This window comes from Cebus imitator, unplaced genomic scaffold (genome assembly GCF_001604975.1).
Source record: "Cebus imitator isolate Cc_AM_T3 unplaced genomic scaffold, Cebus_imitator-1.0 Scaffold668, whole genome shotgun sequence".
Lineage (NCBI taxonomy): Eukaryota > Metazoa > Chordata > Mammalia > Primates > Cebidae > Cebus > Cebus imitator.
The window spans coordinates 276,123-287,208 of record NW_016107983.1 but is presented as its reverse complement, the minus strand read 5'-3'; the positions used below and the strand labels follow the sequence as shown (position 1 = coordinate 287,208).

The following is an 11,086-nucleotide window of genomic DNA, read 5'->3' as shown; positions in this document are numbered from 1 at the left end:
AGAAAGAAAGAAAGAAAGAAAGGAAAGAAAGGAAAGAAAGAAAAGCGAGGGCTTCTCATGCATGCTACAGCATAGAGAAACTTTGAGGATGTTATACTTCGTTAAATAAGGCACACAAAAAGGACAACTATATAATCCCACTGAGAAGAGGTATCCAAAATGGACAGACTTACAGAGGCAGAAGTAGAATAGAGGTTGCCAGCACTGAAGGGAGGATGCATAGGAAGTTGTGTTTCACGGGTACGGAGTTTCTGTTGGGGAAGATGAAAAAGTTCTGGAGAAGGATGGTGGTGATGGCCACACAACCCTGTGACTGAACTTAATGCCACTGAGCTGTACACTTAAAAGTGGTTTAAACCTGGGCAACGTAGTGAAACAAAAAAACATAGTCTCTACAAAAGATCTTTTTAAAAATTAGCCAGGCATGGTGGTGCGTGCTTCAGCCTGGGAGTTTGAGGCTGCAGTAAGCTATGACTGCGCCACCGCACTCCAGCCTGGGTGACACAGCAAGATCCTGTCTCAAAAGAAAAAAAAAGATTTAGACGGTAAATTTTATGTTATATACGTTTTACTACAGTAAAAATGTACATAAACACTGATAGAACTGGATATCTAAAAAGAGTGAATTTTACTGCATGTAAAGTATACCTCAAGGGAGCTTGACTTTAAAACAACCTTTATCTTCAGTGAAAAGTTATAATTCATTCTTTCTTTATTCTATTCCACTAGGTTTGCCAGCTTAAGGGGAGTGGGGAGAGGCAGACAGAGAGAAAGAAAGAGAAGAGAGAAGAGAGAGGAGAAAGAGAGAGAGGGAAGAGAGAGAAAAAGAGAGGAAAGAGAGAGAAGAGAGAAGAGGGGGGAAAAGAGAAAGGAGAGAGAGGGGAAGAGAGAAAGAGAAAGGAGGAAAAGAGAGAGAGAGAGAGAGAAAGAGAAAGAGAAGAGAGGAGAGGAGAACAAGGAGGGGGAGATTACCAAGGGACAGTGTGACAGTCCCGGAACTCAGGACCTGCCCCTCATCCTCACGGCTGTCTCCTCTCTTCTCCAGCCTCTCCTAATCACATGGTCTAAGCTGGTGACCCCAAGAGGATGACAGTTCTGCTTCTCCTGTCCTCCATTACAAACTGCCTGAGAAGGATGGTCCCTCCCATGTGAGCTCACTCCCAGGACAATCAGCCTTGGCTAGTGGCAGTCAGTGGGCACAGACGTGACTTTCTGCAGACGAGGGGAATTGTGCACAGTGGAGCCACCCACTGCCTACAGACAATGGCTAAACCCTCAGAACTATGTTTAAAGATCCTCAAAATCTGACCCAAAAGCTTCTGTGTAAACCAAGGACGGAAACTGAAATTTGGGTGGGTCATATCAGGGTGTGGCCTGGGACAGGAGCCAGACTAGAGAGGGAACCACAGAGCCTGGGAAAAGGGAGATTCCACGTCCCCTCGAAAGGTGTTCGGGTGAAAAAGACAACTTGATTTTTTTTCAATTTTTTACTCTATTTTATGTTTGTATGTATGTATTTATAGACAGAGTCTCACTCTGTAGGTATGTATGTATTTAGAGACAGGGTCTCACTCTGTCCTCCAGGCTGGAGTGCAGTGGTGCAATCTCAGCTCACAGCAACCTCCACCTCTCAGGTTCAAGCAATTCTCCTGCCTCAGCCTCCCAAGTAGCTGGGATTATAGGCTTGGACCACCACGCCTAGCTAATTTTTGTATTCTTGGTAGAGACGAGGTTTCACCATGTTGGCCAGGCTGGTCTTGAACTCCTGACCTCAAGTGATCCGCTCACCTTGGCCATTGCACCAGGCCAATTATTCAATTTTAAAATATTCCATTCAATTAATTCAAATCGAATTCAATATTCTATTCAAATAATTTTGTATTGAAAAAGCATTGAAATTGTATTTAATATTACTAGACAAAAGTGCTCAATGTTATTTTTGAATAAAAATATTTGAATCATTAACTATTATTTCGCCATGTTATAAAATGTATTGTGTCCTACCAAAATTTATATGTTGAAGTCTTAATCCCCAGTACCTCCGTTTAAAGATGGAGTTCAGGGCTGTGTGCGGTGGCTCGCGCCTGTAATCCCAGCACTTTTGGTGGTCGAGGTGGATCATGAGGTCAGGAGTTTGAGACCAGACTGGCCAACATGGTGAAACCCCATCTCTACTAAAGATACAAAAAATTAACTGGGAATGGTGGCTGACGCAAGTAATTCCAGCTACTTGGGAGACGGAGGCAGGAGAATCGGTTGAACCCAGGAGGCAGAGGTTGCAGTGAGCCGAGATTGTGCCATTGCACTCCAGCCTGGACGACAGGGAGAGACTCTGTCTCAAAAAAATAATAACAATAAAAGCAAAGAGGGAGTTCAGATCAGAAAAGGTGGTATGGGCGGCCGCTAACCCAACAGAATCAGTGTCATCCTGAGAAGAGAACATCAGGACTCAGACAGACGAAGAGGGAAGGCCATGTGAACACACGGGGAAGGCCGTCTACGAGCCGGGAGAAAGGCCTCAGAGTGAAGCCAACCCTGCCAACACCTTGATCTTGGACTTCCAGCCTTGAGACTATGAGACAATAAATTTCTGTCGTTTGAGCCACGCAGTCTGTGGTATTTGTTACAGCAGCCCAAGCAAAGAAATCCCAGCCATACAAAGGAATGAAGTGCCGCACTGATCCACGCCACAACATGGATGTACCTTGAAGACATGACACTAAGTGGAGGAGGCCCAGCGCGAAGGCCACATCTCGTATGACTCCATGTATACGCAATGTCCAGAATGAGCCAGTGTCCACCACGCGTTCCCATAGAGCCCCCACCTCACAACAGGGTCCTGAGAGGTGTCTGGCCTGGGCACTGGGAGCACAGATGCAGAGCCAGGCTCTCTGCAGTAGAATGCCGGCTCCACAGTTTATAATCCCAGGACATGGGTTAAGTGGCTGAACTTCTCTGTGCCTCAGTTCCTCATCTGCGAAATGGGGGTAATAATGGCACTTAACTCACAGGGTATGGAAAGGATTAAATGACTTCATTCCCGGAAAGTGCCTGGCCCTTGGCAAGCTGCTCATAAGTGTAATCTATTAAGGAAAGGTTTAGTTGTTGGTTGATGTGTAGGTCTCTTGTCCTTTAAATAGAAATTCCTGAGGGCAGAGACTCTGACTAGCAATTCCTATTCTCCAGCATTGCACAGGCACTGAATGAGTAAGGCTCTGGTCCTTGCTGGGAGGGAGAGGAGGTGATCTTCAGGCACCCTTGGTTCCCATCTTGGTTTCCATCTGTAGATCTGGAAGCCCAGGACATGTGGAAATCCCTTACCGAGGCCATACACCATTCCTTACCTATCTGTGGGCACAGCTCACACCGAACCTCAACCCACACTGAACCCTGCTCCATGAGCCATGGAGTTCACCAGGTCTCCAACTTGCCTTGAAAAGGACTCATGCTTTGTAGCAGCCTCAGGGCTATTCTAATGTAGGAAACGGGTCAGGTCAGGGGTGCCGCTGCCAAGTAGGACCTACTTTATGGTGTCTTGCAGGCCTTCATCCCCATGGGCCACCCAGCCTCATTCACAGTTCTTAAGTTCAGTCACTTGCGCTGCTCTGCACATGACGTTCACACCAGCATTAACTCATTTTTGCAGGAGTAACCTCTGAAGTCCAGCCCTCAGGTTTCAAGGCCCTGCCAGCTGCTCTGGCTACCTCCACACTTCCAAGGTTCCAGAGGGGAGAGTTCAAGTAAACTTTCTTTGTTGCCCCATTCAGGCCTGGGTGGGCCAGAGGTAGCCAGCAGACTTGGCAGACCTGACATCTGAAAATATAGTGGCTGCATGCAAAGGATTATAGGCCGGCCAGGTGTGGTGGCTCACACCTTTAATCCCAGCACTTTGGGAGGCCAAGGTGGGTGGGTCACGAGGTCAGGAGTTTGAGACCTGTCTGGCTAACATGGCAAAACCCCATCTCAACTAAAATTACAAAAAATTATCTGGGTGTGGTAGTGTGTGCCTGTAATCCCAGCTACTCAGGAGAATCATGCAGAGGTTGCAGTGAGCAGAGATGGTGACATTGCACTCCAGCCTGGGCAACAGTGCGAAACTATGTCTCCAAAAAAAAAAAAAAAAAGAAAGAAAGAAAGAAAGATTATAGGCCTTTCCAAAGCAGGGCTGCTAACCCCTTGGGGACCATCTTCCTGGGCCAATGGACTGAGAACCACCGGCCCTTGGCAGGATCTTCTGCAGGGGAAACTAAATCCCACCAGCAAATGTCAATGCATACAATCATGCCAGGCCACAAGTCCCTGCCAATCTAAAACCTATTTCTTTCACAAATTCCAGAACAGACTCTTATTAGGTATGAGCCGCTAGTGTGAATGTAGCTGCCACTACTTAAGAAATTGCAATTTAAGCCCCTCTTTCCTGCGTGTGGGAACATGAAGGTTTGTTTTGGCAATCAGATCTGTTTCCAATTCAACTGTTAGAGAAAGCACAGCAGGGCAGGGGCGAATGTTATATAGTAGTGTGGATCACATCTAGTTTTACAGTACCCCACGGTGTCTCACTTATATCAAGAGGAGCTGTGAAAATCTTACAACATTCCTCTGTAAAATGAGCTTTCATTCACTGACAAGGACTTGTGAGATTTTGATGCAGGAGACACTTGGAGAGACGACTAAGCCAGGAGAGGTGAGGAGGTGAGCAGGGGCTGGCCCAAGAGCAGCAGGTCACATGCCATGAACGTGGTGTCTTGGAAGGATGGGGGTCACCCCCCACAGGGGATACCTCTGCATCAAGAGTGCTGGGTAATTTGGGAGGCCAAGGCAGGCAGATCACCTGAGGTCAGGAGTTCGAGACCAGCCTGGTTAACATGGTGAAACCCCATCTCTACTAAAAATACAAAAATAGTTGGGCATGGTGGTGCATGCTTGTAATCCCAGCTACCCGAGAGGCTGAAGCAGGAGAATCATTGGAACCCGGGAGGTAGAGGCTGCAGTGAGCTGAGACTGCACCACTGTACTCCAGGCTGGGTGAAATCTATCGAAAAAAAAAAAAAAAAAAAGAGTGCTGGGTGAGAGGTGACTTGTTGCCTGGTGGTGCCCCACGCAAGAGGACTGTGCTCCCCGGCACATCCCTAACACCTTCACATAGCCCCCTTCCCACCTCACCCAGTATTTAGCAGCCTTCCTCTGTTAGTCACGGTTCCCTCCTGAGCCAGGCTCTGGAGGATCCCAACATCAATCTGGGCCACAGGAACAATGACCTTTTCCCCATCTGCACCTGCACACACACATTTGTCTCTGGGTCTCAGTATGCCCAGAGACACATGTGGATGGCATCAAATGGTAGGTGAGGGTACAGAGCCTTCAGCCCCAATAATGATGTGCCCATAGTCGGATGTGGGTCTCACAAAGCAGGGCTCACCAGAGACACCGCCAGTGTCTGGGACCGGTTTCCTCCTGGGCCTGCAGCTTGAGATTTGCCCAGGACCTTGGTACTCGGTCTCCACGTGGGCAGCTGTCAGACATCAGCCTGCCATCAGGCATGCAGCTGCGGTCCCTGCACAGGCTCCCTGCACCCTGTCCATCAGCAGCAGGGCTCCCAGTGTCGCTGAGATGTCAGAGGCACCCACTGTACAGCCTGAGATAGGACTGGTGAGGTCACAGTGAACCGTAATTCGAAGAGGATGAATTCAGTTACGGGGTTAATATTCTGCTCATGGTGAGAATCGTAAGTGGTCTAAGTCAAGGGCGTAGAGGGTGATCTGACACAGCCCCAGACCTGGGGCCAATTGTGAATTTCAGTGAGGGAAAGACCCAGAGGCACTACTGGAAAGAAAGAAATAAAAGAAAAGAAGGAAGGATTGATTTAAACTTAGCAGCCTGAATCCCCTGAAGAGATGCTAGATGCCACTCTGAGGTGGGGAAGAAGGGTGGGGAGTTGACTGTAGGGCACCAGTGCATGGAAGACAGACTGGAAAGGAATTTGCAAGCATCAGATTATGAAGGAAGCTAGAACCATAGGGATGGAGGAAGCTGGTCAAGAAGAGTGGGAAGGGGAAGGAAGGAGAAGGGGCAAGGGGGCCAAGGAACAGCAAGCTGCAATACAAAAAATAGTGGGGGCTGAGCTAGAGAGGATCACAACGGGATGAGTTAAGTAAAGGACGGGAAGGAATCTCTAGAATGTGACATTTGGGAGGTTCCAGTGGTCACACCTCTGTCCAGTGTAGTCCCTACAGCAATCATAATAATGGTAACAATCGTTTTAAAATAGTAGGAATGACAATGGTTAACATCTGTGAATGCTTTCTAGATGTTCAAGCTCTTTCCGCATCTTGAGTCTTTTAGTCCTCCTAACAACTTTGGGGAATAGACACTATTACTTTTCCTATTTTGCAGAGAAGAAACCTACAGCCCAAAGAGGATAAGTAACTTTCCTGAAATATGTAAGTATATGGTAAGTGGCAGAGAGATATGAACCAGGCAGTCTAGCTCCAGACCTACGTTCTTTTTTTTTAAAATGTATAAATAGTATTCTATGTATTAAATAGTGATAAGGACATTATATAAATTATTTGTCTCCTCCAAGACCCTTCTTCCCCCCTCCATCCATCATCTTTTCTGCGAAGCTTCTCTGTCCTATTCCAGCCGGCACCAATTTTTCCTTCCTCTGAATTTCTGCAGTCCTTGCTGATTTTACCACCACAGGGCCCTTGATTATACTCTACCCTGCCCCTCAGACTGAGAATCACACCATCGGCCCCACTGGGCTCCAGCTCGCAGACAGCCAGTCGTGGGACAGTCTCCCCAATCTCGAAAGCAACCGCGGAAAACCTGCGGGAAAACACCACCATTACATCCACCCTGCAAGTTCCAAATAGCCCCATCCCCCAGCGTGTGGAGGGAAGGTCCGGACCGGACACTCCCACCCCGGCCCCAGGTTCCCCGCAGATGCAGCACCAGCAGAGCAAGCAGCACGAGGTCCACGCAACCAGGAGCTCCTGACGCGCAGCCTGCAGCCCCAGGAGCGGGAGGCCCGGGCGGAGGTTGAAAGATGCAGGAGCAGCTGGAGCCAACAGGCAGTGTCGGCAGAGCCCGGGCATCACCAGCAAGAGGCTGCGCGAGAAAGAGGACAGACTGGCCCAGGCCGGCAAGACCACCAACGCGTACTGAAGTGGAGGATCTCGGAACTGCAGTGGAGCCCGATGGATCAGGAGATGCGGGCGAAGCGCCCGGAGTCAGAGAAACAGTAGCTGCAGGAGCAGCTGGACCCGCAGCACAAAAAATGGCAGGAATCGGATCAGAAAATCCAGAACTCCAGGCCAACCAGGAAGGGAGAGCAGACCACAAGCAGCGGATTAAGGGCCTGGAGCAGAAGCCGTCCCTGCAAGAGCAGGACGCTGCAGTTGTAAAGTCTGAGCCAGTTTGACTCCCTAGGCTGGAACAGCTGCAGGAGGAGAGCGGGCGCCTGCAGTTAGATGAGAGAGACCAACGGGCTGCTCCAGGAGGAGCTGGAAGGGCGGCAGAGGAAGCCGGGGCGCCAGGAGAAGATGGAGGGGACACTGGCCGGCCCGGAGCTGGAGAAAGAGAGGCCGCCGGCCAAGCTGCAAAGCTGGGAGAGACTGGAGCAGACCACGGGCCAGAGCGCCAGGACTGCGGAAGACCACCCCCCTTGATGCGCGGTGGAGCTGCAACAGAGTGAGCCCGCCCCGAAGAACAAGAACAGCACCATCACAAGCAACGCCCGGGGGCTGGCGAAGGCCAAGCAGCAGCTGCAGGAGGAGCTCCAGCAGGCCAGCGGTCAGCCGCCGGAGGAAGGCAAGAAGCGCGAGACCCACGAAGCGCTGGCCCGGAGGCTCCAGAAACGGGTCCTGCCGCCCACCAAGTAAGGGGACGGCACCCGGGCCACCCTGGGCTCCCACGACAGCGAGCCGACCCAGAGCGAGTACCCGCCCCAGCCGACCAGGCGCATGCATGCGGGAGGCCGAGGACACGGTGCAGAAGGCGCACAGCCACAGCGTCGAGACGGAGGCCCAGCCACCGCAGGCCCCGGAGGAGCCGGGAGGCCAGAAACAAAGAACGGACACGCCGGAGATGGAGCCACAGACGCCAAAGTCCCAGTCCAGCTCTCCAGAGCAAAGCCCCCCGCCCTCCAGGGAGGAGGTGGACACGCCCAGGCCGAAGGTCAAGGAGCCGGAGGGAGAGCGGAGCCGACTAGTGGAGGAAAAGAGGACGCTGGAGGCGCAGATGGAGGCGCAGCTGGAGCGGCGCACCCCGCGGGGCCACCACGACCAGAGCAAGACCAAAGTGCTGCACACGAGCCCGAACCCTGCCAGTGCAGCCAGGAAGCGCCCGCGCGAGGACCACAACCAGTTGCAGGCGGAGTGCAAGCGGCCGCGCGGGAGGAGGCACCGTCCCAGCTAATCCCAAGGCCGCCGCCAGGAGTCTGCCGTCATCTGATACCGTGACAGAGCTGAGGAAGCAGGGGGAGAGCGCTGAACCCAAGAACCAGTGGCCCAAGGAGGCCTTCCAGACCAAGATCCAGGAGTCTCGCAAGGCCCGCCGCAGCCTCACCAGCCACCAGATCGACACCACCACGGAGAACCAGCACCTGACCTCGCTGCAAGCGGAGCACCAGGGCAACCGCCCCATCCCCAAGGCCACCCGCCCCTCGGGCTCCAAGATGAAGCCGCTTGTGAAATAAACTCTTATCCTGCAGACAGGATTAAGAGTTTTCTTTGTTTGTTTGTTTGTTTTGTCTGCAGACCCACGTTCTTAAGCACTTCATTTCACTCCTTTGGTAAGAAGGGGTAGTCAGTAACATGGACAGGGTAGTAGGCAGAAGTCTCACTGAATGAGCTTGTCCAGGATATTTATCTCAGTGCTGCCATCCATAGTATGGGGGATTAAAATATCTACCCCCTTTCACCTGCTGGGAACAGAATATGTCTTAGTACAGCCTCAACTCTCTGGGGAAATGTCCTAGTATATACAGGCTTAGTTTTTAATCTTAAACAGGATTAGGCCCTGAAGCCATTCATCCTGCCTCAGGTCCACATGAAGGGAAAAGGAGGTAAATGGAGAAACCAGTTCAGAACAGTCTGGATGCAGCTGCCCACGAGAAAGAAGGGCAGAGAAAGGAATGCTTTCTTGTTCTAGGGGAAGTGGTGCTGACGTACTCATGTCCTAGGTATGAAGGTTCAGAAGTTGTAGCCAGATAAATTTGCATAAATATTTCAGATTAATCTTTTCATTTTGACATTTTAAGAATACAAGGGAAGAAAATGTAAATGTAAAATATTTATAAACTTTAACTCATTTTACTTATAACTTGCCTCTTTCCATCAAAGAGCTATTTAGGTAGATATGCTATAAATCTGTTACTATCAACACACAAGTAGAAATCACGATGATGACAAAGAGGAAGAAGCCAATTCTAAGGACTAAACAAGCCAATATGATTTGGTATCTGATTTTGACCAATGAATGCTTCCTGGCAGCTTGGGCGAAAAGGGAAATATGATGAATTTCAAAGCTCTTGCCATAGGCAGAGGAAGTAGGCTAATTCCTTTGGCAAAACAAAGCTTTTCCTGGCACTCAATTTTGAAAGAAATTTCTCATGTGAAATCTTATGTAAAGGATACAGTGACCAATAGCCTTCTGAAACACTGGAGCATGAGACCTGATTTTTAAGGCCCAATGTGTTCATTGGGCCTCTCTGAGAGGATGCTTGTCCTCCTGAGACACATTGTCTGAAGCTCCTGGAATTCCATTTGGTTTCCTGGCTGAGAACTTAAAAATCTCATCTCAGAACTCTATGTCTGGTATAATGGCTGTCAAGGTGTTCTGTGAACAGAAACAGTCTTGGAGGCAGTATTGCTACCGAAAGAAGTAAATAGTTTGTTAAGTAACCCACCCACTAAACAGAAAACAAAACCATAAGCTGTGTGCTGCTTGAGCAGTGAGGAACCTGAGGGGCCAAACTGTCCTAATGGCAACAGAAGCATGGCTATCAGGACACAGAGCTTTGAGTCAACAGCAAAGGAAACTCTGGGCTGGAATTTCCAGCCTCACTGTGTCAAGATCCTCAGAAATGGCTGATATAGTTCCAGGGCAGTGGATCCCCATGGCTGCCAGCTATTGGAAAAGCAAATCTGACCTGGAGGAAAAATTTGCTAATTTAGAGTAAGGAGTCCCACAAATGATGGTCAAACAATGAGCTCATATCAAAGATTAACATAGAAGACGGCAAGGCCCTGTGGATGAGAGTCAGCAGAAACAAGAAGCAACAAAGATGTCTCTCTCCCATGCTGAAATGACGAGAAATGGAATTACAGCATAGCTACATATAAAATGTTTACAGAAACATGTAATCACAAAGATGAGGAACAAGAAGAGACTACGATGACTGATTAAGAAGTTTTGGAAGAAATGTAGCATCTATACACAAAAAGTATAATGGTTGAAATAAAAGCATTTAATGGGTGAGTTAAATAGGAGATTAGATAAAGCTGAAGAAAGAATTAATGAACTGGAACATATATCCAAATCTATTACCAAGAATGCAGCAAAAGAAGACATGATGCAGAAAATAAAAATGACATACAAAGAACAAAATTAGTCCCAAAAAGAATTTTAAAAATGGAGAAGAGGCATATTTACCAGAGAATAAATTTCCTATGATCAAGTGGAAGAAAAAGAATAAATTGATAACTCTAGGAAGCAAAACATCCAAAACAGAATAAATAAAAAGAAATCAGCACTTAGGTACAATGACAGTGCCCAACATCAAGACAAAGAAAAGATCTTAAAGGTATCTATAGAGTCCGGGTGCAGTGGCTCATGTCTGTACTCCCAGCACTTTGGGAGGCCAAGGTGAGAGGATCACTTGAGCTCAGGAGTTTGAGACCAGCCTGCAACATGGTGAGACCCTGTCTTTAGTTTAAAATATATATTTTTTAATAAAAGAATTTAAAAATAGGCCAGGCGCGGTGGCTCACGCCTGTAATCTCAGCACTTTGGGAGGCCGAGGCGGGTGGATCACAAGGTCAAGAGATCGAGACCATCCTGGTCAACATGGTGAAACCCCGTC

General features: G+C 49.0%; 1 protein-coding gene and 1 pseudogene across 5 annotated transcripts in view; one reads left to right on the top strand and one right to left on the bottom strand.

The window, feature by feature from the left end:
• The window catches only part of LOC108295921, a 21,183-nt pseudogene extending 12,485 nt beyond the window's left edge, over positions 1–8,698 (top strand).
• COL23A1 (collagen type XXIII alpha 1 chain) overlaps positions 1–11,086 on the bottom strand; it is a 356,236-nt gene that overhangs the window by 259,387 nt on the left and 85,763 nt on the right. The gene's annotated exons all lie outside the window — the stretch shown is intronic.